Source organism: Schistocerca cancellata, chromosome 9 (genome assembly GCF_023864275.1).
Source record: "Schistocerca cancellata isolate TAMUIC-IGC-003103 chromosome 9, iqSchCanc2.1, whole genome shotgun sequence".
Classification (NCBI taxonomy): domain Eukaryota; kingdom Metazoa; phylum Arthropoda; class Insecta; order Orthoptera; family Acrididae; genus Schistocerca; species Schistocerca cancellata.
The window spans coordinates 4,964,072-4,983,841 of NC_064634.1; the positions used below are offsets into that span (position 1 = coordinate 4,964,072).

The 19,770-nt window shown below is 43.7% G+C and overlaps 1 protein-coding gene across 4 annotated transcripts in view; it reads right to left on the reverse strand.

Moving 5' to 3' along the window:
- Positions 1–19,770, reverse strand: part of LOC126101629 (myrosinase 1-like) — a 521,409-nt gene that overhangs the window by 360,016 nt on the left and 141,623 nt on the right. Inside the window, exon 1 of one of the 4 annotated variants that reach the window (XM_049912314.1) lies at positions 2,862–2,928. The exons of the other annotated variants lie outside the window; for them this stretch is intronic. The gene's annotated coding sequence lies outside the window, so the exon portion shown is untranslated. Of the gene's footprint in view, positions 1–2,861; positions 2,929–19,770 lie in introns of those variants that run through there. 4 annotated transcript variants of the gene reach the window in all.

Consider the following 19,770-nt stretch of genomic DNA (forward strand, 5'->3'; position numbering starts at 1 on the left):
TTTAAAGTTTGGAAGGTAGGAGACGAGATACTGGCAGAAGTACAGCTGTGAGTACCGGGCGTGAGTTGTGCTTCGGTAGCTCAGATGGTAGAGCACTTGCCCGCGAAAGGCAAAGGTCGCGAGTTCGAGTCTCGGTCGGGCACACAGTTTTAATCTGCCAGGAAGTTTCATATCAGCGCACACTCCGCTGCAGAGTGAAAATCTCATTCTCGACTTCATTTTCTTTCAGACACAATCACAGAACTATGGTTAGAATCATTGCCAGTTTCGGCCGTACTCTGCTTCTCTTGCCGACACTGAGTACGCTGCATACATCCTGTCTACATCCTCGATCGGTTCACAGAATATGTTGCTCGTAACTTTCTCCGCCAAGTTGAAGTACCATTTGGATTTGGGGCTTCGTTTCTATGTCTCTATGTCGGAGGACCCATCACAACAGACAGCATGTATCGGCATTGTTGCTTCAGAGAAAGGTAGCTTTATTCTTTGAAGTGGCTGCAGTATGACAAATTTCACAAGTGTTAGAGTTGATGATTGCAGTATATCTAAATGTAAGAAGAAAAAGGAATTTATAGAAATGGAACAAACTGGAGAACGAAATTTTGTGCAACCCCGGAAAGGCGTGTACTTCCCACCTCTAGAAAAGTGATTGCCGTGATGCTCTGCAACAGTGACCATTGTTGTGAGATGAGAGGCCAAAGTCACACAGTTCCAGCAGTGGGGCTTGCCTTCAGGTGGTCGACTGCGGATGGTGTGAGGAAATGCAAGATGAGATTATTCTGCCAGAACGTACGTTGTTGCTACGTCGTGCACATTTCGCTGTAAGAGAAGTGTTAAAACGGAGAACGCAAGTAGTTGACTCACCTGGACAATGGGCTGAAACCGTAGAGAAAAGCAGAGTAAGGAATCTGTAGCTAGTCTCGGAAATGACGAACTTAATCTAAAGTAAGTAGTAGCAAAAAGGTAACTGTCGGTAGAATGGGGAAGCGACAAACGTTCAGTGTTACAGACTGTGCACTGTAACAGCAGTTTTCCTTCCGTGACTTCCAGAAGAAAAAAATAGTCTACAAAAGGGGATAGGAAAAGGCATTGTGCTACACAATATTTTCACGACGAAATAGGGTCGTGCCAGATAAATTAAAAAGTCAATATACGATGGTACTGCGTCCATCATTAAAATTTACAATATAGTGTCCTTCATTAAAATTTACATCTCCTGTGTGTCAACGTGCTACAGAAATCACCAGTCAGAATCTGAAGGTACTTCTGAAATCGAGGAGTTTAATTGCGGCGTGTATCTGGAGAAAAATTTGCAAAAGAAACACGTTTTGCAGTTTGCTTAATTCAAACTTCGTTTATTTCGTTACTGTTCTTTGTGTAATGGAATGAAGCTCGAGAAAAATTTCAGTGAAAAAATCTTCAACTGACACAATATTTACGTGCGAGAAATTTGAAAGGCGAGAAGAAACAATAAATAATTTTGCAGTTAAGTCACACAGCATCTTGCGCAATTTGACGTAAAAGGCTTGTTTAGCGTTGCTATACCCCTTAGATGTAAATCTGCAGACGTTGTGCGTCTGCTGATAACTGAAATGTAGAAAAACTTAATTTTAAATGCGAACATTTTTAGGTTAGAATTTACCGTGACTGTTACTGACAATAACTGAAAAAAGAAGTTTTACTGTTACCAGTCACTGTTTATTTACAGGATGTAGAAATGTTTCACCTACCAGTCACAATGAAAGGTTATTTATTTGTCACACGAGCGGTTTAGGGCTTGCGCCCATCCTCAGGTGTTTATACATTTATGTGCAAAATGGTTGAAATGGCTGTGAGCACTATGCGACTTAACTTCTGAGGTCATCAGTCGGCTAGAACTTAGAAGTAATTAAACCTAACTAACCTAAGGATATCACACACAACCATGCCCGAAGCAGGATTCGAACCTGACACCGTAGCGGTCGCTCGGTTCCAGACTGTAGCGCCTAGAACCGCACGGCCACTCCGACCGGCATTTATGTACATGTTTATATTGTTGGAGATCAATAAAAATGAAGCATCATTATTATAGTTACGCTGTGGTGACAGTTTTTTCCATTTCGTTGCACACTTATTATCATTTTCACGTCCATATTTCAGCTTTACAAATTTTAGCTGCATACTTCGCTATTACGATGTGCACTCGTGAAATACACTGTGTTTACATACAAACATGTGGGATGTGGCCTTGACTGGTAGCGGTAATTTTTTCTACACGCTATGAAGGAACAGTCAGGAGTTCAACAGCATGCACTGTGGATAAAATTCATTTACTGTTTATTACCTCCACGACGCGTTTCAAAGGTTTGAACCTCCATCATCAGGTGGATTTACATTTGTGAGTATGACGTATGTGTGTGTGTGTGTGTGTGTTGCGTTACGATTTTTGGAGGAACTTGTGGCACTGCATAGTGCAGACAGTTCCTCGAAAAAATGTTAACCCAGCACACACATACACGTCATACTAACAAATGTAAATCCACCTGATGATGGAGGTTCAGACCTTTGAAACGCGTCGTAGAGATGAAGAAACAGTGCCTGGTAACAGTAAACTTGTTGTTTCATTTAAAACCGAATTTTCTCGCCACGAACTTCAGTTAGGATTTCTCGTTTCAGTGAGCCAATCAGTTCTTGATACTGACGCGTTCGCTAGTATGAAAAGCTGACGGAAGCGTTGATCAAGTACAGTATGTGATTGGCGCAAATAGGACGCGCCTGAGTACTGGTGTTTGGACGCGGACTAGACGGACCGGCCGTGTGCTCGGGTTGCAGGGTTGCAGGGTGGAGGCGCTCCTGCTCCCTGCGGCAGGTGAGCGACCTACCTGTGTGCTGCGGCAGCAGCCCTGGAGAGCTGGCAGAGGCAGAGGCAGGGCCAGGGGCAGCGGAGGTGCAGCGCCGGCGGCCGGTGGGTCGCGACTGGAGCTGGAGCTGGAGCGGCGCGGCTGTCCAGGGTGCGGCAGGCGGCCGTGTGGGGACGTGCTGACGGGGCACGCCGCCGTCACTAAACGGCCGGCGGCAGTCGCTCACGTGCCGCCCACTCACCCACTCACCCACCCACTCACTCACTCAGCCAGCCAGTCGGTCACATTGAGAGGTCGGAGCGTCGCAGACAGGAGGTGGCCGCCAGTGTGTGCGCCCGACACTCCCCACTCGCGCGCAAGTGCCGCGGCTTCATCCACATCACTACCCTGCGGATCGCTTCAGAGTGACTGACGGAGAGTAACTTTAAGCGTTGCACTTATCAAGGCTGCCTCCCGTTCCAGTCTACATCTGCACATACAGGGTAGAAGTAACTTTACGCACTTCGTGGGTGTAATTTATGCACCGAAATAAGCGTGAAATGTTTAGTAAACATTTTTAAACTGCTTGACTCCTGACTTATGTAGCAGTGTAGGGATGACAAGAGCGACACAAAACAACACAAAATTAATTCTTCTCCGAAAGCGACGACACGAAGGGACCCGAGGTTGAACACAACTACGTCCTGCACATTGACCCCGGACATCTTCAAAATTGTGTCCGTGTAGACGAAGACGGTGACGTCCACGACGCCTTACCACTCTCTGAATGTTGCAGCCTCTGTTCACCTCATTCTGCACACCTGCACAACCATTTTTCAGTTCGCTGCTGTGGTTGTGTTGCATTCTCAGTTGCAACGCCATACACGAGCTCCTTAAGATGGCCCCAAAGGTACAAGTCCAGGGGTTGAAGGGACCACACCCTGCCTATGTAACCCGTGTTAATTTCGGCAAGTATTTGACCGATTTATGAAAAACCTGTTTGATGCAGGACCTTAATATTTTTACTGTATGTTACACGATGCGAATGGAGTCAACTGTACTTAAATCTACTTTATCCATTTCATAGTTTTTAAGAAATACTTTTTAAATTTATTAACAAAAAATATAAAGTTTTTTCTGCAGAAAATATTTTTGTGAACTTTCTAATGGGGGAATATTAATTAATGTAGTACCAGAGGTGACCTTTTATGTTATGCAGAGTCTCTTTAAATTTCAGTCATTTTCCTATGATAGTTTCTGATATAATGGGGCATATGTACTGAAAATTTTATTTTGCGGGAAACTGACTTTAAAGAAAAAACTTTTGAAATTTGTTTCTTACAGTTAATTAAAACTGTCCTGCTGCATATGACGGCCCTTCTTTGGCCTCTATCAGGTCTTTCAGCTTCTTTTTCACCTTGCTGGATGTTTGTCTTGCTTTCTTGGCCATATTAGATGCATACCTGTCTGCATCGGCTATCGTCATTTTATCGCAATGTTGCAGCTCAGTGATCGTATTTTCACCACGATTAATTCCCAGCTTTTTCAGTACCCATCACTTTCCAATATTACCGCAATTCAATGTAATAACAGCATCATGAACTCCTAGTTTCATTGTATCCGTGCCTACAAGTACAGTTTTAAGGAAGGCGGTTCCAAATTATGCTGTTGAAACATTCATTTGGGTTCTGTGTCTGCCCATGCAGACATTTCCTTACGAGCTCAGGATGAGCCAAGTGTCTGAAAATAGGTTCAATTGCTGTAATAACAGCAACAGGAAGAGACTGTTGGTGAGAATAAGATTCTCCAGTTGCCTGAGCCCTATTGTATTTGCACCACGAATTTTCTCCTGATGGACACAATCCATGACATGGATTATCATCAGTAGAGGACTTATGGAAGAATAAGGCGCAAACATCTCTCTTCATTGCCTCCCGAGTTCCTTTATTTCACCTAATTTCCTACCCATAGTATACCTGCAAGTTTTATATTTCAGTTTTAGTTAACCGACCCTGTCTGTTCAACAATTTTCCATCTTCTAGTTTTTTTTCCCCTCTCATATCAGCAGTTAGTTTTCTCAGCTTTGTTCCGAAACGTTTTTGAACACGGCCTACACATTCTATTTTGCTAATAATGGTATCTCCATATGGCTTAGAGTTGACAGTGGGTGACAGAAAAGTAGGCGTGGCACATAAACACACATGGTAGGAAAATGCTCTTTAAATGCTCGAAAAAGTTCTTTTTCAGCAAAATCCTTTTCAGAGTACTTAAATAAAACCTTAATCTATCAAAATATGATGAAAACCGAAAATCGGTTTTTTTCGACCTGAATCACGGTGTGGTCCCCTTAAAATCCGGCGATCTGGCGGGCCAAGCAACTGGAGCAGCACCACCTGCCCACTCATCGAGATCAGCAGTACTGGGATACCCTTTTGCCTGCACATTTAAACGTGCAGGGTCGCCTCCGTGTGTAAACCATGAGCTGGTTCGTGTAGCGAGTGCGACACCATGAAGCAGGTCGCCCAGTTCACATTACAAAAGCTACCGATACACCCCACCAGTCAGGTACCGTGGCATAACATGCGCTCCGAGTAACTGACTGTCCACTGTACCACACCAACTGCTCAGTGCAAAACGATGTTGGTATCCTCATACTGTAGTTACGTAGTTACGCGAGAATTCTCACACAGACAGACACACACACACACACACTTGCATATTATGTGGTCGTTCACGGTACCCGCACTGGTAGCGAAGCTTTCATCCGTTAACAGTACCCGACGACCCAACAGTGGATCAGCAGCATAGCGCTCGAGTAGCCACTGGCGGAAATTCTGACGCCTAGGGCAGGTGTCATCTCCTATGGCTTCTTCAGGTGAAAGGGGTTGAATTTCTGTCCCCGAAGAAGCCGCCATAGAGCTGATTGAGGAACCCCTACAGTGGCACTTATACGGCGGGTACTTACGGGCGCATCTCCATCTACCACCTCTAGGATGTTCTCAACACCGACTCCATCCAGTTGAGGCCGACCTACCCGTGGTGCACTACGAACGCCGTATTTCGTTCAACGCCTGTCCACAGTAGTCAAAGTCTGATGGTTTGGTACTCTTCTGTTTTAGAAACATTTCCATACATCGTCGTCTGGCTGTTAGCGCATAGCCTTCTGCTTCATCGTGGAGGACCGGCATATCCGCGTGTTCACCGTCTGAAAGCGCCGTCGTAGCGTACACGGCGACTTCAGTCCACGAACTACCGACAGAAAGAGTGTACGTAATACGTGTGCTCCCGCTACGCTGCAACAGCATCGTAGAGTACAACGGACCACACAGAACTAAACACAAGCGTTTCGTGCCAGAATCAAACGAGCAGTGTAGTGGGGTGTACAAAGCAACACCAGTCGATATGCAGGCAAACACGACACGTCAAAAGCCACTGCTGGCCTATGATGTAATCCCGATCACAAATGACGTTACGCGCCACAACTCGGAAATAACGCAGTTTCAGACAAAACTTTATTCACAATTTTACTCTTATTTTTGTGCATACATTACACCCACGAAGTGTGTACAGCTACTTCTGAATCACCCCGCATACTGCTAAAAAAAATGGTTCAAATGGCTCTGAGCACTATGGGACTCAACATCTTAGGTCATAAGTCCCCTAGAACTTAGAACTACTTAAACCTAACTAACCTAAGGACATCACACACACCCATGCCCGAGGCAGGATTCGAACCCCTGCGACCGTAGCAGTCCCGCGGTTCTGGACTGCAGCGCCAGAACCGCTAGACCACCGCGGCCGGCCCATACTGCTAAAGCCAGTGACATTAGCGATTTTGTGCCCTCGCCCAGTCTGGTATCGACGAAGGCGATAACCGCTGCGCTCCTCCAACTACAACGGACTGGCGCTTCGACACGGCCGTCGTTGACCGCAGTCCGGGTCCGCAGCTCGTGGTCTAGTGGCCAGCGTTGCTGCCTCTGGATCACGGGGTCCCGGGTTCGATTCCGGGCCGGGTTCATCTACATCTGCATTTATACTCCGCAAGCCACCCAACGGTGTGTGGCGGAGGGCACCTTCCGTGCCACTGTCATTACCTCCCTTTGCGTATGGTTCGCGGGAAGAACGACTGCCGGAAAGCCTCCGTGCGCGCTCGAATCTCTCTAATTTTACATTCGTGATCTCCTCGGGAGGTATAAGTAGGGGGAAGCAATATATTCGATACCTCATCCAGAAACGCACCCTCTCGGAACCTGGACAGCAAGCTACACCGCGATGCAGAGCGCCTCCCTTGCAGAGTCTGCCACTTGAGTTTCCTAAACATCTCCGTAACGCTATCACGCTTACCAAATAACCCTGTGACGAAACGCGTCGCTCTTCTTTGGATCTTCTCTGTCTCCTCCGTCAACCCGGCCTGGTACGGATCCCACACTGATGAGCAATACTCAAGTATAGGTCGAACGAGTATTTTATAAGCCACCTCCTTTGTTGATGGGCTACATTTTCCAAGGAGTCTCCCAATGAATCTCAACCTGGCACCCGCCTTACCAACAATTAATTTTATACGATCATTCCACTTCAAATCGTTCCGTACGCATAGTCCCAGATATTTTACAGAAGTAACTGCTACCAGTGTTTATTCTGCTATCGTATAATCATAGAATAAAGGATCCTTCTTCCTATGTATTCGTAATACATTACATTTGTCTACGTTAAGGGTCAGTTGCCACTCCCTGCTGGGGATTTTTCTCTGCCCGGGAGCTGGGTGTTTGTGTTGGCCTCATCATTTCGTCATCATCATCATCATCATCATTTGGGACAGTGGCTAGATTGGATTCCGAAAAAATTGGACTGCGTATAAATTGGGACTTTGTACGGGCGCTGATAACCCCGCAGTTGAGCGCCCCACGAACCAAACATCGTCATCATTATCGCAGTCCGGTCTACTGTCGAAATCCCGAGACCGTACATTCCTGGAACACTCTTGCGCCGCATCAGGCCAGAGGATGAAATGCCGGGTGACCGCCGCAGACACGGGAACCGGTCGCTGCGGAGTGCCGCAGATCAGGTGCCGGCCGGCCGGTCCTGTAGCGCCCCGCCGGTGACGTAAGACGCGGCTGTCTGCAGCCAGGCCGGTAACTCTAGCCGACGTGACATAATGGCAGAAAGGAGTTATGTCAGGTTTTGTTTATTTTTGGCACAGTCACTTTTTGTGAGACAGCCATAACCGCTTTCGGTCCACAATGGCCATATTCAGATTTTATTTATTTAATCGTGTCCAAGCCATAGACAACCCACATATTACATATACACACAAATACAAATACAATACACTTGTCTCCACTCCTCTTCAACCTTGTCTTAGACAAAGTCATCCGAGAATGGGAAAAAGAACTGAAGAATCAAAATTACTGGAAGCCTATACAATTAGGAAGATCGAAAGATGGTATTAAAATTTCATGCTTGGCATTTGCAGATGACGTGGCCATTCTAGCAGAAAACGAGACCACAGCAATTAAACAGATAGACATTCTCAAAGAATGCGCCGAAAAAGTTGGGCTACAAATTTCCTTTCAAAAAACCAAATTCATCTGCTCAAAATTTGAAACTCAAAAACTGACTACAAAATATGGACAAATTGAGAGAGTTCCAGTCTTTAAACACTTAGGCGAGGTCCTAGAATCCACAGGGGGAGAGAAAACTGCACAAAAAGTTCGACTGCAAAAACTGAAAAGAGCATACTGGAAAACCCACAACATCTACAATAAAAAATGTCTCTCCATTCACTCAAAAATACGACACTAGAATACAGTAATCAAGCCCGAAGCACTATATGCCAGCGAAACACTCACACTCCATAGGAAAGGCGACCTGGAAGGCATCCTGAAAGAGGAACGCAAAATTATCAGAAAGATTCTTGGCCCAAAAAGAACTGAAGATGGATACAGGTTACAGTCTCGGAAAACTACAGAAAAATTATCTAACCTCGCCGCAGACACGCGGAAAAGAAGACTAAAATTTTACGGTCATATCCACAGACACCCAACACCCACTCTCTCCCACAAAATTTTAATATACATTGAAAAATTGAAAACCATACCCTGGATAAAAGAAACCAAAACAGATCTAGCAAATGCACAAATAAATTCTTCAGAAGTTATAAACAGAAATGTATACAGGCAAAAAATCAATAGTTGGAAAGTACAACCCGAGAATGAAGTTTGCAAGAGACAGGGGACAAAATGGACAGAGGAAAGAAAGAGAATTCATGGGGAAAGAATGAGAGAAGTTTGGAGACTTAAAAAATTGAATCGGAAAAGCTTTGCGTGATCCGCATGGGTCCAATCGCACATAATAATAATAATACAATACACATATGTATAAATAAAACAACCCCAAAATGGGGAGTCACATTACAATATAAAGACAAACATAGTATATATATCATATCACGTCCCGCCAAAATTCAGCGCATTTAACTGCCACTGCTGTAGCTCTTGCCAGATCTTCTTTCCTGCACACTTCCCCCCATGTTGCTGCATTCCAGGAGGTGGTCCATTGCTTGGGTCTGTCCGCACTGGCACGTGTCCGCCCCGCCTACACGTGTTTACGTTGCATCTGCCCACCCCAGTTCGTAGGCGGTTGAGGGTTCTCCATAATGGCCACTTCGTTTCCACAGGCCAGTTGTTCGCTGGGTGAGATTAGAGGTGCCTGGTCTACCGTAGGCAGTGTTGCTTGCCATTTTGACACTCTGGCCTTTTGTTTTGAGGTTTCGAGCGGTTGAACTGAGGTGAGGAAACTCCGTCTTGATTTTAGACGTGTGTATGGAGGGTTTTGTTCAAATGGTTCAAATGGCTCTGAGCACTATGGGACTCAACTGCTGAGGTCATTAGTCCCCTAGAACTTAGAACTAGTTAAACCTAACTAACCTAAGGACATCACAAACATCCATGCCCGAGGCAGGATTCGAACCTGCGACCGTAGCGGTCTTGCGGTTCCAGACTGCAGCGCCTTTAACCGCACGGCCACTTCGGCCGGCGGAGGGTTTTGTCCGAAGAGAGGATGGCGCTGGTCGCGCAGCTGCCTGAGGCGCTCTGCTTCGCTTGCTATAGCTCGTCTGATGTTGGGCGGAGCTGTGTCACTAAGCAAATACAGTTGGCTAACCGGGGTGGGTCTTAGGCTTCCTGTGATTAGGCGACAGGCATCGTTCAGCAGAGGATCCACTCGTTTCGCATGCGCTGATCTTTCCCAAACTGGGGCAGCGTATTCAGCAACCGAGTAGCAGAGTGCAGGTGCCGACGTACGTAAAGTATGTGGGTCGGCACCCCATTTTGTGGAGGTGAGCTTACTCAGGAGGTTGTTTCTTGTTGATAGTTTGCCCCTGACCCTGTGTACATGATGTCTGTAGGTAAGTGTGCGATCAAGGGTAACGCCTAAATAACAAGGAGTGCTGCTGAACGCGATCCGTTGGTTGTTCCACGTGATGTTTAGGGTATGTTGGGCGTCTCGGTTTCGAAGATGGAATAGGCAGGGTAATGTTTTTTGCTTCGTTCGGGCGTAGGCACTTGGCTTCGTAGTATGGCGTTAGACCGTTGAGGGCATTCGTAAGGCTAATTTCTATGTCGTTAAAGTTCCGACCCTGCACGGCTATATTCAGATGCTACAACACGAACAAATAAAAACCTTATACTAAGACCCGAAAAAAAATAACAATGTTTTTAGTATCTCTGAAACTTCCTGCCAGATTAAAACTGTGTGCCGGCCCGCTGCTCTAACTTGGGAAGTACTGCGACTGTTCGTGGGTCAAAATAAACGTGAATCGTACCTCTGTGGTGAAAAAGCGTTCACACGATGTCAAACTAAACATAATAACGAAAATCCGATTTCCCTACTCTTTCCGTTTCATGCGCACGTCCTCTATCTGACAGATCTTTACTTGCTGTCTGCAAACAACCACTATGGGGATAACAACCACCCATCTGTCAAAGGTGTGGGGGTAGGCTTGAAAAAGCACTGTAGCTCACGACGCGGGACTACCCATACCTCAGTCATACAGTATTTCACAATGACAGTGTGGTATGCGTACTGTAAGACCTTCGGTACACACACCATCAGATTATTTGACTTGTCGCTCTAACGAAGTAGGCGAGTGTCAGCAATATGTCTCGTGGTCTTATCGTGGCGTGTTTATCTCCTGCCGTTAGGTCAGACGATAGAAATGCCACTTGCACGCTTAGAGTAGCAGACTGACGGTGACCCATTTTAAACAGAACTTGATTAATTTTCACACACATTTATTAAAATAATAACAACCATAAAAACTACTAATCTTTGTTCTGGATGCTATTTACAATTGACAATCTGAAGTTCCTTTGGTATTGGTACGTTAATCTTATTCTCACATTTGTCTCTGATACTGGACAAAAGAGTGTATACATTTATCTTCATGGCTATGTACAGGAATATGGTAATCTTATTAGGCGCAGACTGAAACTTGACTATAGACTGGTACAGACTGGTGCAGACAAATGCAGACTGTTACAGAGTAATGCAGACTGCTGCAGACAAATGCACACTCACTAATCGGAGGTCTGTACACTCGTTATAATACCTCGCGGGTTCAGGTATCACTGCGCGAGTGTGATCCGCGAGGAGAAAAGGTTCTACGTTAGCAGCAATCTCGTTGGCTGCGTTACATGTTAATACGTGGATCGGCGGAAGCAGAATTTGGTCCGTCTCTAAGGCAGCGCCATCTCGTAGTGCGGAGACGGACGAGCGATGCGCCTGCGCTGTTGTGCTTAGCGGAGCGCGCTCTAGTGGGAAAGTTGTGTACGCGCTGACTACGCGGAACTATGTACACAAAAGACAGGCCTAGAGACTTGCAACAAACTGTAAACATAATTTCAAACCTTTACGAAACTTTTCTGTCACTGACGACTCCCACAAAATTAAGAAAGGAGATAAGTTCGTTTTTCATGCCTTAAAACTGTCACACGAGGCATCACGTTTTAATTTATTACTACTTTACTAGTAACTATATTCGCGACACATTTTTCAGACAGTATTCACGCATTCCACTGAATGTACAAGAAAAATTACGTCACTGTACGACACTTAGTTTAGGGTATATCACGCAAACACTGAGATGCGTAATAAACTACCTCATCATGCAAGACATTTAAATTTATTACTTCTTTGATACTAATTTTATTCGCACCCCATTTCACAGACAGTACGCAGATACACCACTAGATGTACCTCCAAAATTATATCATTGTGCAGCATATAGTTGAGGAGATATATCATAACGATTGAGCTGACTGAAAATGAAACTGCAGGGCGAAATTTGCTAAATATACAGGTGAAATATGTGTACAAATAGGCGCGAGAGATGTTAAATAGGTGTGAAATATTGTTTCACATGTGCGTATGCGGGCAAAGTGACGGATAAGAAAGTGATACACACACCTGGAACGCTTGTGGCGAAAGAAATAGTTTAGGGGCAAGAACCACCCGCCTCCTATTGGAGTATATGCAATGACGTCGACAGAGAGGGGAGGACAAGGAGTAGATAGAGCTGATGGACAGAGACAGGGGGAGAAAGAGGTAGTCAGAGAGACGGAGGAGGAGCAGATGCACACAGAAAGGAAAGGGCAGGAGATCGGCAGGGAGAGGGGAGGAAAAGGTGGACACAGGGAGGGCCAGGAGGAGATAGAATCATAGGGAGGGGAGGAGATGAACAGATAGAGAAAGGGAAGAGGAGGAGACGGACAGAGATAGGCGAGGAGGAGACTGACAGAGTGAGGGAGAAAGAGGGCACGCACTAATAGAACACTGGAATAAATACATACCAGGGCACGCCGCGTGGTTAGCTAGTTTACAATAATAGTTACGTCAGTTATTTATAAAATATAAAAATACTTTACAGGTCTTTGAAGCAGTGAAATCATACTTCAAAGAGAGTAAGGACAAGACGACAAAAACAACAAAGGCATTACGTGATATAAATCACGAGTGCGCCATAGCTCGCCACATAACAAAAGTCATGGGAAATCAGGTGTCTATAAAATACCGTGCTGTGAGTCGCAAAAAAGCTGTGTCGGCCAGAGAGCAGGTCCTTTGATCTGTGATTTACAGAGCACACCTATGGCTGCAACAAAACAGTATTGGGGTAATATATTCTAAAAGAGGGAGATGATATTGGCGACACTGTCGAACAACTACAAATGTTACAGAAAGATGAAAAAAGTAAACGGTTAGTTATTTTAGAAGAACTGTAGATACATTATTAGGAAACAGAAATAAACGGGACAAATCCTCGATGAGCAGAACGAGTTCACAGCAGACGCGCATTTCGATATTTGCGGCGACCTGTTCAGCTGAGCCAGTGCAGCCGCTGCGTCGTGCATGTCGGCGCCAGCAGCCGGCGACGGGGAGGGGACTCCCCGTGGCGCAGCAAAGCACTGTGCCTCCCTGTGCGGCGTGTGCGCAGCTCACGTAAACACCTCGCAGTAGAGATGGGTCTAACTCGTTCATTCCAGTGAACTACTTCATTAATTTCACTCTTTGCCGTGATGCGTTCAAATGAGGTAGTTCATTCGTGAAGTACGGAAGCCTGTCGAAGTTGCCCAGTTCGCCGCTCAGCCGCGGCTACGCTAGCTTCGCCTCGCTCGTACAATGAAGCTTCGTAATACTTCATAATTTTACCAACAGATGGCCGAACTATGCAGTAACGTGCACGCAACGTTTTACGCTCTTACAGCGTCTGAGTTAACTTAAATAGAGCATGGTCGAAGGGGACAAAGGAAAGATAAACAGAGAAGCCTGTCACATATAAAGAAGGTATTACATTTAATCTTGCTCGAAATTTTCTCATGAAGCGTCCAAAAAAGTCTTTATCTGCCAAATGAACTATTATTTGCTGTATTCATGAACTGAAAAATAGGGCTACCAACGAAATGCGGTCCAATTTTATGTTCTTTGTAAAATTTAATCCAAAATACGTAGAATGAGTATGCTTACCACTGTCACAGTCTATATACCTACGTTAAGTAATTATTCAGAAGTTTTCCTGTAGATTTTATTTTTGTTGAGAATAATAACCCTACAGATTCAAAACGTAAACTGTCACCTGTAGTCATTGGTACGATTTCAGGTAAAATCCCTCTTTCAGTGTTACTAACAAACCTTTTATTTTCATGTTGGCTGTGCGTGCTCACACAGCCAGCCCCTTCGTTTATATCTTTAATATTCATTTGTCTGCAAGCGCTGCCAACAGTAGGCTACCCGTAGACGCGAAGTATAACTGCACGAATAGTCACGAGTAATGTCAGCACTGCACGTAGCACCTGACGCTGCCTTCCCCTCGCCCCTCACCTCCCCAACCCCTCGTAAACCTATCGTTCACCACAAACCCCGCGCGATTCGTCGACAGGCAGCAGAGGGAGGACTGAAGTGAAGGGAGAATGAGTGACGTAGCGCCGATGTAGTGGGAGAGGGAGAGGGGAAGAGAGTGAGTGAACTAGAAAAAAGTGTGGAGTGTGCTATCTGTTAAGAGTTTGAAGTACCAGTTCATTGAAATTGAGTGATTAGTTCACACTTCACTGAAGTGAAGCGTTGATTTGAACGACTCATTCACGAGCTCCCCATCACCACCTCGCAGTCGGAGCAGGAGTGACAGCCAGCTGCAGGGGAGTGAATTCCGTTCATTGAAGTCTCTGTTCCATTGAAGGGTAACCGTGGGTAAACATGAAGTCATTAAAAATCCTCTGAAAGATTTTAAGGAAATGAGTAATGTCGGAAAGCTAAAGCTATGATAACCAACTGTGTGAACCTAACCTTGCTGGTACACTTGCCCATTCCAATGAAAGTGAGAAAGGAAACTTGATTCAGTTAGTGAAAAGTATGAATGTTCTATGGGCGAATCGGATGTGAATGAAATATTTGATACGCCAGTTCTCATCAGAATTGTTGCAAAGTGTGTTAGATGTATTCAGTGTAGTGAAGTTGGTATAGAACTCTCCATTAAAAAAATCACTTACGACTTGCCAGTGAAACGGAACTGACGTGTGGTAAGTGTTCATACATGGCCACCTTTTACAACAGTGTTGCAGTAACTCCAAATGAAGAAAATGGTAGCAAAATCCATCAACACAACATTTGATTTGTTTATGCCTTGCGTACAATTGCTAAGGGTGCTACTGCAGGTGGAGTTTTCTGTGGCATGATGAATCTTCCAAATCACCGAACCAAGTTTACGGACTATAATAGATTTATAGGGTCGAAAGTAGAAGATGTCTGCGTAGAATCTGTGAAAAAAGCTGTGGAAGAGGCAGTAAGAGAAAACAGTGGTAACAGAGACCTGGCTGCGGCATTCGATGGTAATTGGCATAAACAGGGACAGACGTTTCTTCGTGATCAAGTATCTGCCAGCAGCACGCATACAGGGAAAGTTTTAGATGTAGCAGTACTATATAAATATTGCAGGTGTCCACAGAAAGATAAAGCTACGCCTGAAAATAATTGCACAGCTAACTATAGTGGCATTAGAGGAGTAATGGAAGTGGCTGGTGTTGCTAGTTTATTTCAACGTTCTGTCGCATGTGATAAAGTGCGATATGTGAATTACCTTGGTGACGGCGATTCTAAAAGATTCAAACATATTCAAGAACTGAAGCCCTACGGTGATGATTTCCTAGCGCAGAAATTTGAATGTGTTGGACAGGTACAGAAACGAATGGGGTAAACACTTTGGCGACTGAAAGCTTTGTATAAAAGACAAAAACTCAGTGATGGCGTACGGTTCGATGGGAAGGGAAGGTTAACTGACAGTGTAATTGACAAAATACAGAACTATTAGGCAATGGCCATTCGGCAAAACACACACAGTGCCCGTGAAATAAAAAGGCTGTTTCAGCTCTTTTCTTCCATACTTTTTCAACCGATGAAAGTCCTTATCACTACTTGTGTCCCAAAGGAGAACACAGTAGGCGTAATTGCAACAAGGGATTGCTGACTGGTGAAGTGTACACTCACAAACATATTCTGCTGATGCGGTTGTCGAGGTGATACAACCTGTTTTCAGAGACTTAGCAGCAACTGAACTGTTGAAAAAGTGGGTTCATGGAAAAACTCAAAACCCCAATAAAAACGTAAATAGTGTTAAATGGTGAAGAATCCCCAAGACTGTGTTTGTTGGAGTAGAAACACATCACTTTGGTGTGTTTGATGCTGTTGCTACCTTCAGCGATGGCAACGTTGTAAGCTGCAAAGTATTTCGAAATAAGGGAATGAAGACAGGTTTCTACATGGTACGAACGATGCTTGCTTTATACAAGGAACGTCTTCGGGCTGCTGACAGGGCTGTAAACAGCATAGAAATACAAGCCAGAGTAAACAGGAGGAGGACAAAGAGGAAATTGGAGGTGGAGTTTACACAAGACGTAGATAATTCGTCTTATGGACCTGGAATGCACTAAAAAGATAATCCAAATTTGTCGCCAGATTCCCAAATGTTTTATGTTTTCATACAAATTACATGTTTTCTCAGGATGTACGAAACCAATTTGCTTAAAATTTTCAGGCAAGGTTACACAGTCCTTTCTGCGTAACGTAACACAAACTTACTAACCACGTGTGTATTGTTGAATTTATAAAGAAAAATGGCACAAAAAGGTAGTGAATTTTCATTACAATATAAAACATTAATATCTAACAACTGAATTCAAATGTTTAACACTCTCTGTACCAGGCCTATTTTATGCACCCGTCCCTAGAAACCGGGCAATTTTACCAATATTAAAAAAATTACTGCATCAAATCTACTGTTTGGATTGTGGCAAATTTGGTACCATCTTGAAGCTGCACATTTCTACTTTAATTCTGAGTGAAAGAAACTACTTTACAATGCACAGCTTTAAGGTACAGTTATAGAAATCACTTAGATGTTTTAAGAATTTAGAAAAAGTCATACGAATAAGGGAATACAATTGTGATTTATTTTTAACCAAAATTGTGGCACTACATTACATGTTTCTGATAGTATACAGTATTACATATAAATTTCACACAGAATCATATTGTTTTTTAGTGTGGAAAATTTTAAAGCAAGGTTCCAGGCAGAGTGCAACGCCACACTGTTCACATTCGTATCGTGTCTCTTTGCGAGAAGCCTTGCCACTCTGTTTCTTGCTCCTGGAACTGCACACGTGACACACACGAGCAGCATACTTCTTAGTAGTTGCAGGTATGTGCTGCAAAAAATGTCTCTTTGTTAGCCGACCTACAGTTCCTTCATTTCTTGGAATGAATTCAAGTGTGTCGTCTTCAACAAGCTGAACTGCAAGCACTGTTATAAAGTCTGTTATTGTAATTTTCTTCCTGTGCACTGCATTGTACAGCCAAAATGCATTTGATACTCCCATAAGCAGCAAATGGAAATATAATTTTCGCCACCATTTCACAGTTCTGTGCTGGAACGGATTGTACTGCAGGCGTTGGTCTCCAATATCCACTCCAATTTTATTGAGGTTGTAATCAAGTACCTGAAGTGGTTTCAATACTACAGACCCATTTCTCTTAGTATGCGTACCAAATGTTGCTTGATGCCTTGTAGACAATGTATACACATCTCTCTTATCTTTCCACTTCATTGCCAATACATTATCTTTACGCCGAAAAGACATTTCGCCCTTTTTCAGCTTAGCAGATACTAAATCTTTAGGCAATCCTTTCCTGGATTTGTTCACAGTACCAACAGCTCCAGTGCCTTTCTCTGCCAGTTGCTGAAATAGCTCTGGACTGGAATAAAATCGATCTAAATACACAGTGTGGCCTTTGTTCAGCAAGCTGCTGTCAGACAACAATCGCAAAATAACCGCAGACGAAGAATTGTCAACAATATGCTTACCAGCATAAACTTCAAAATTTACAACATAGCCACTACTGGCTTCAGCAACAGCATATACTTTCAGTCCATACTTATGAGGCTTATTTTGCATGTAAACACGGAAACTCACACGACCTCGAAATGGGCAAATTCCTTCATCAATTGTCACTTTTTCTGAGGGACGATATGCCTGGATACATCGCTCCTTCAAATTATTATAATATGGCAAAACTTTGTAAAGTGGATGAAATCCATCTTCGCCTGGTTTTTTCTGATTTGAATTGTCAACAAGATGCAAGCATGACAGTATCTGAGTGAAACGCAAACGGCTCATGACATGGGGACAAAAGTTACAACTAAGAACAGGATTAGTGCTCCAATGGTCCGCAATTTTGGGCTTTTTCGAAACACACATGTGGAAAATAATACCCAAGAAACGCCTCATCTCACTTATAGTCACTGGCTTCCACGAACTCAAAACTGAATGGGGCTTCAGATTATTTCCTCTTCTTTTCTTCTGTATTGTCTGTGATGCATACAAATTTGTCTGTCTCTTGAGTTCATTTACGTCACTGTCAGTAAGGAACACTTTACTGCAATCCAGTACAGAACTCGACTCATCAATATCCACTAGTATCTGCCTGGGTGTCGTGTTGACAGGCAGAGGTCGGTAGGTGTCAACTGCAGTCCACTCACTGTCTTTCGGATACGGCACAGCTGCTGGATTTGAAGCAACACCTTCAACATCATTCTCGTCTTCATCTGAAGACAAACTGTCATCAATCTCGTCTTCTAAAAAGAATATCACATTATGTGTAACTACATACATCGTTTACACATGTTCAACAGATATGTGCGTACTGCACAATTACGTGGAAAATTCGGAAATACGTACCTTCAAACACACCATTGCATTCAGAATCGTCTGAATCACTCTCTACATTATCCAGAGTGTCGCTATGATTGATCAAATCCGCAATTTCTGCGTCTGATAAACCGCGCCGAAACATGATGACAAACAACTGAATGATATACAGACTGAGAACGCAAAGATAAGTTTTAACATGAATTACAGCGCTGCCGTGACATCTATGGACGCATTTTGTTAATAAACATCTGAAAAACGTATAGCGCTGGCCAAACCCGTAGAAATAACGTTGCAGTGTTTTGAATGAAATTAAATGTAGCGGCCCGTAAATTTTACGGGCTTGGTGATTTTCGCGCGATCCCAGGCCCGTAAATTTTACGGGCTTGGCGCTTAGAGTGTTAAAAACCCCTGTGTTAGTTGTAGCCAATACTCCAATAAATAACCTGTAAAAATTTCAACTTCCTAGCTCAAATACTTTCTGAGAAAACATGTAATTTGTAAGCGTGTTTTAACATTGAGAAGATAGAGCTTTCCAGAGCCTCTTAAGTATGGTTTTACTGCTTCAATCACCTGCACTCTGTTTTTACATTTTTCGAATAACTGATTTAACTATTATTTGAAATTATATTGTAACAAATAAGCCCACGGTCACAAATATTAAGTAAAAATTGACCTGGTTTCGACGCTACTATGAGCGTCGTCTTCAGAATTAGACTAACTGTACTATAACATTAGGTATATAGTACATTAATAAAATTAAAGTTTGTACTGACTCGAAAGTACTTGTAAGTACTGCATCTTTTCGAGTCAGTACAAACTTTAATTTTATTAATGCACTATATACCTAATGTTTTAGTACAGTTAGTCTAATTCTGAAGACGACGCTCATAGTAGCGTCGAAACCTGGTCAATTTTGACTTAATATTTGTGACCGAGGGCTTATTTGTTACAATATAATTCTGAAACGGTCACTGAACCTTAGCAGCTATGTTCAAAGTTTTATATTATTTGAAATTTGACATATTGTTTGGTTTTCACAAGTCTTATAGGGGGCACGAACATCTAAGGCAAAGGTAGGGCAGGAAAAATACAAGTAGTTAAGTCTAAGTATAATTCAATGATTTTTGATATTATGTTTAGTTTGTTCCGCCCAAAGTACAAGTCACGTGTATTTTAACTGCACAGTACTTAATTCGCAA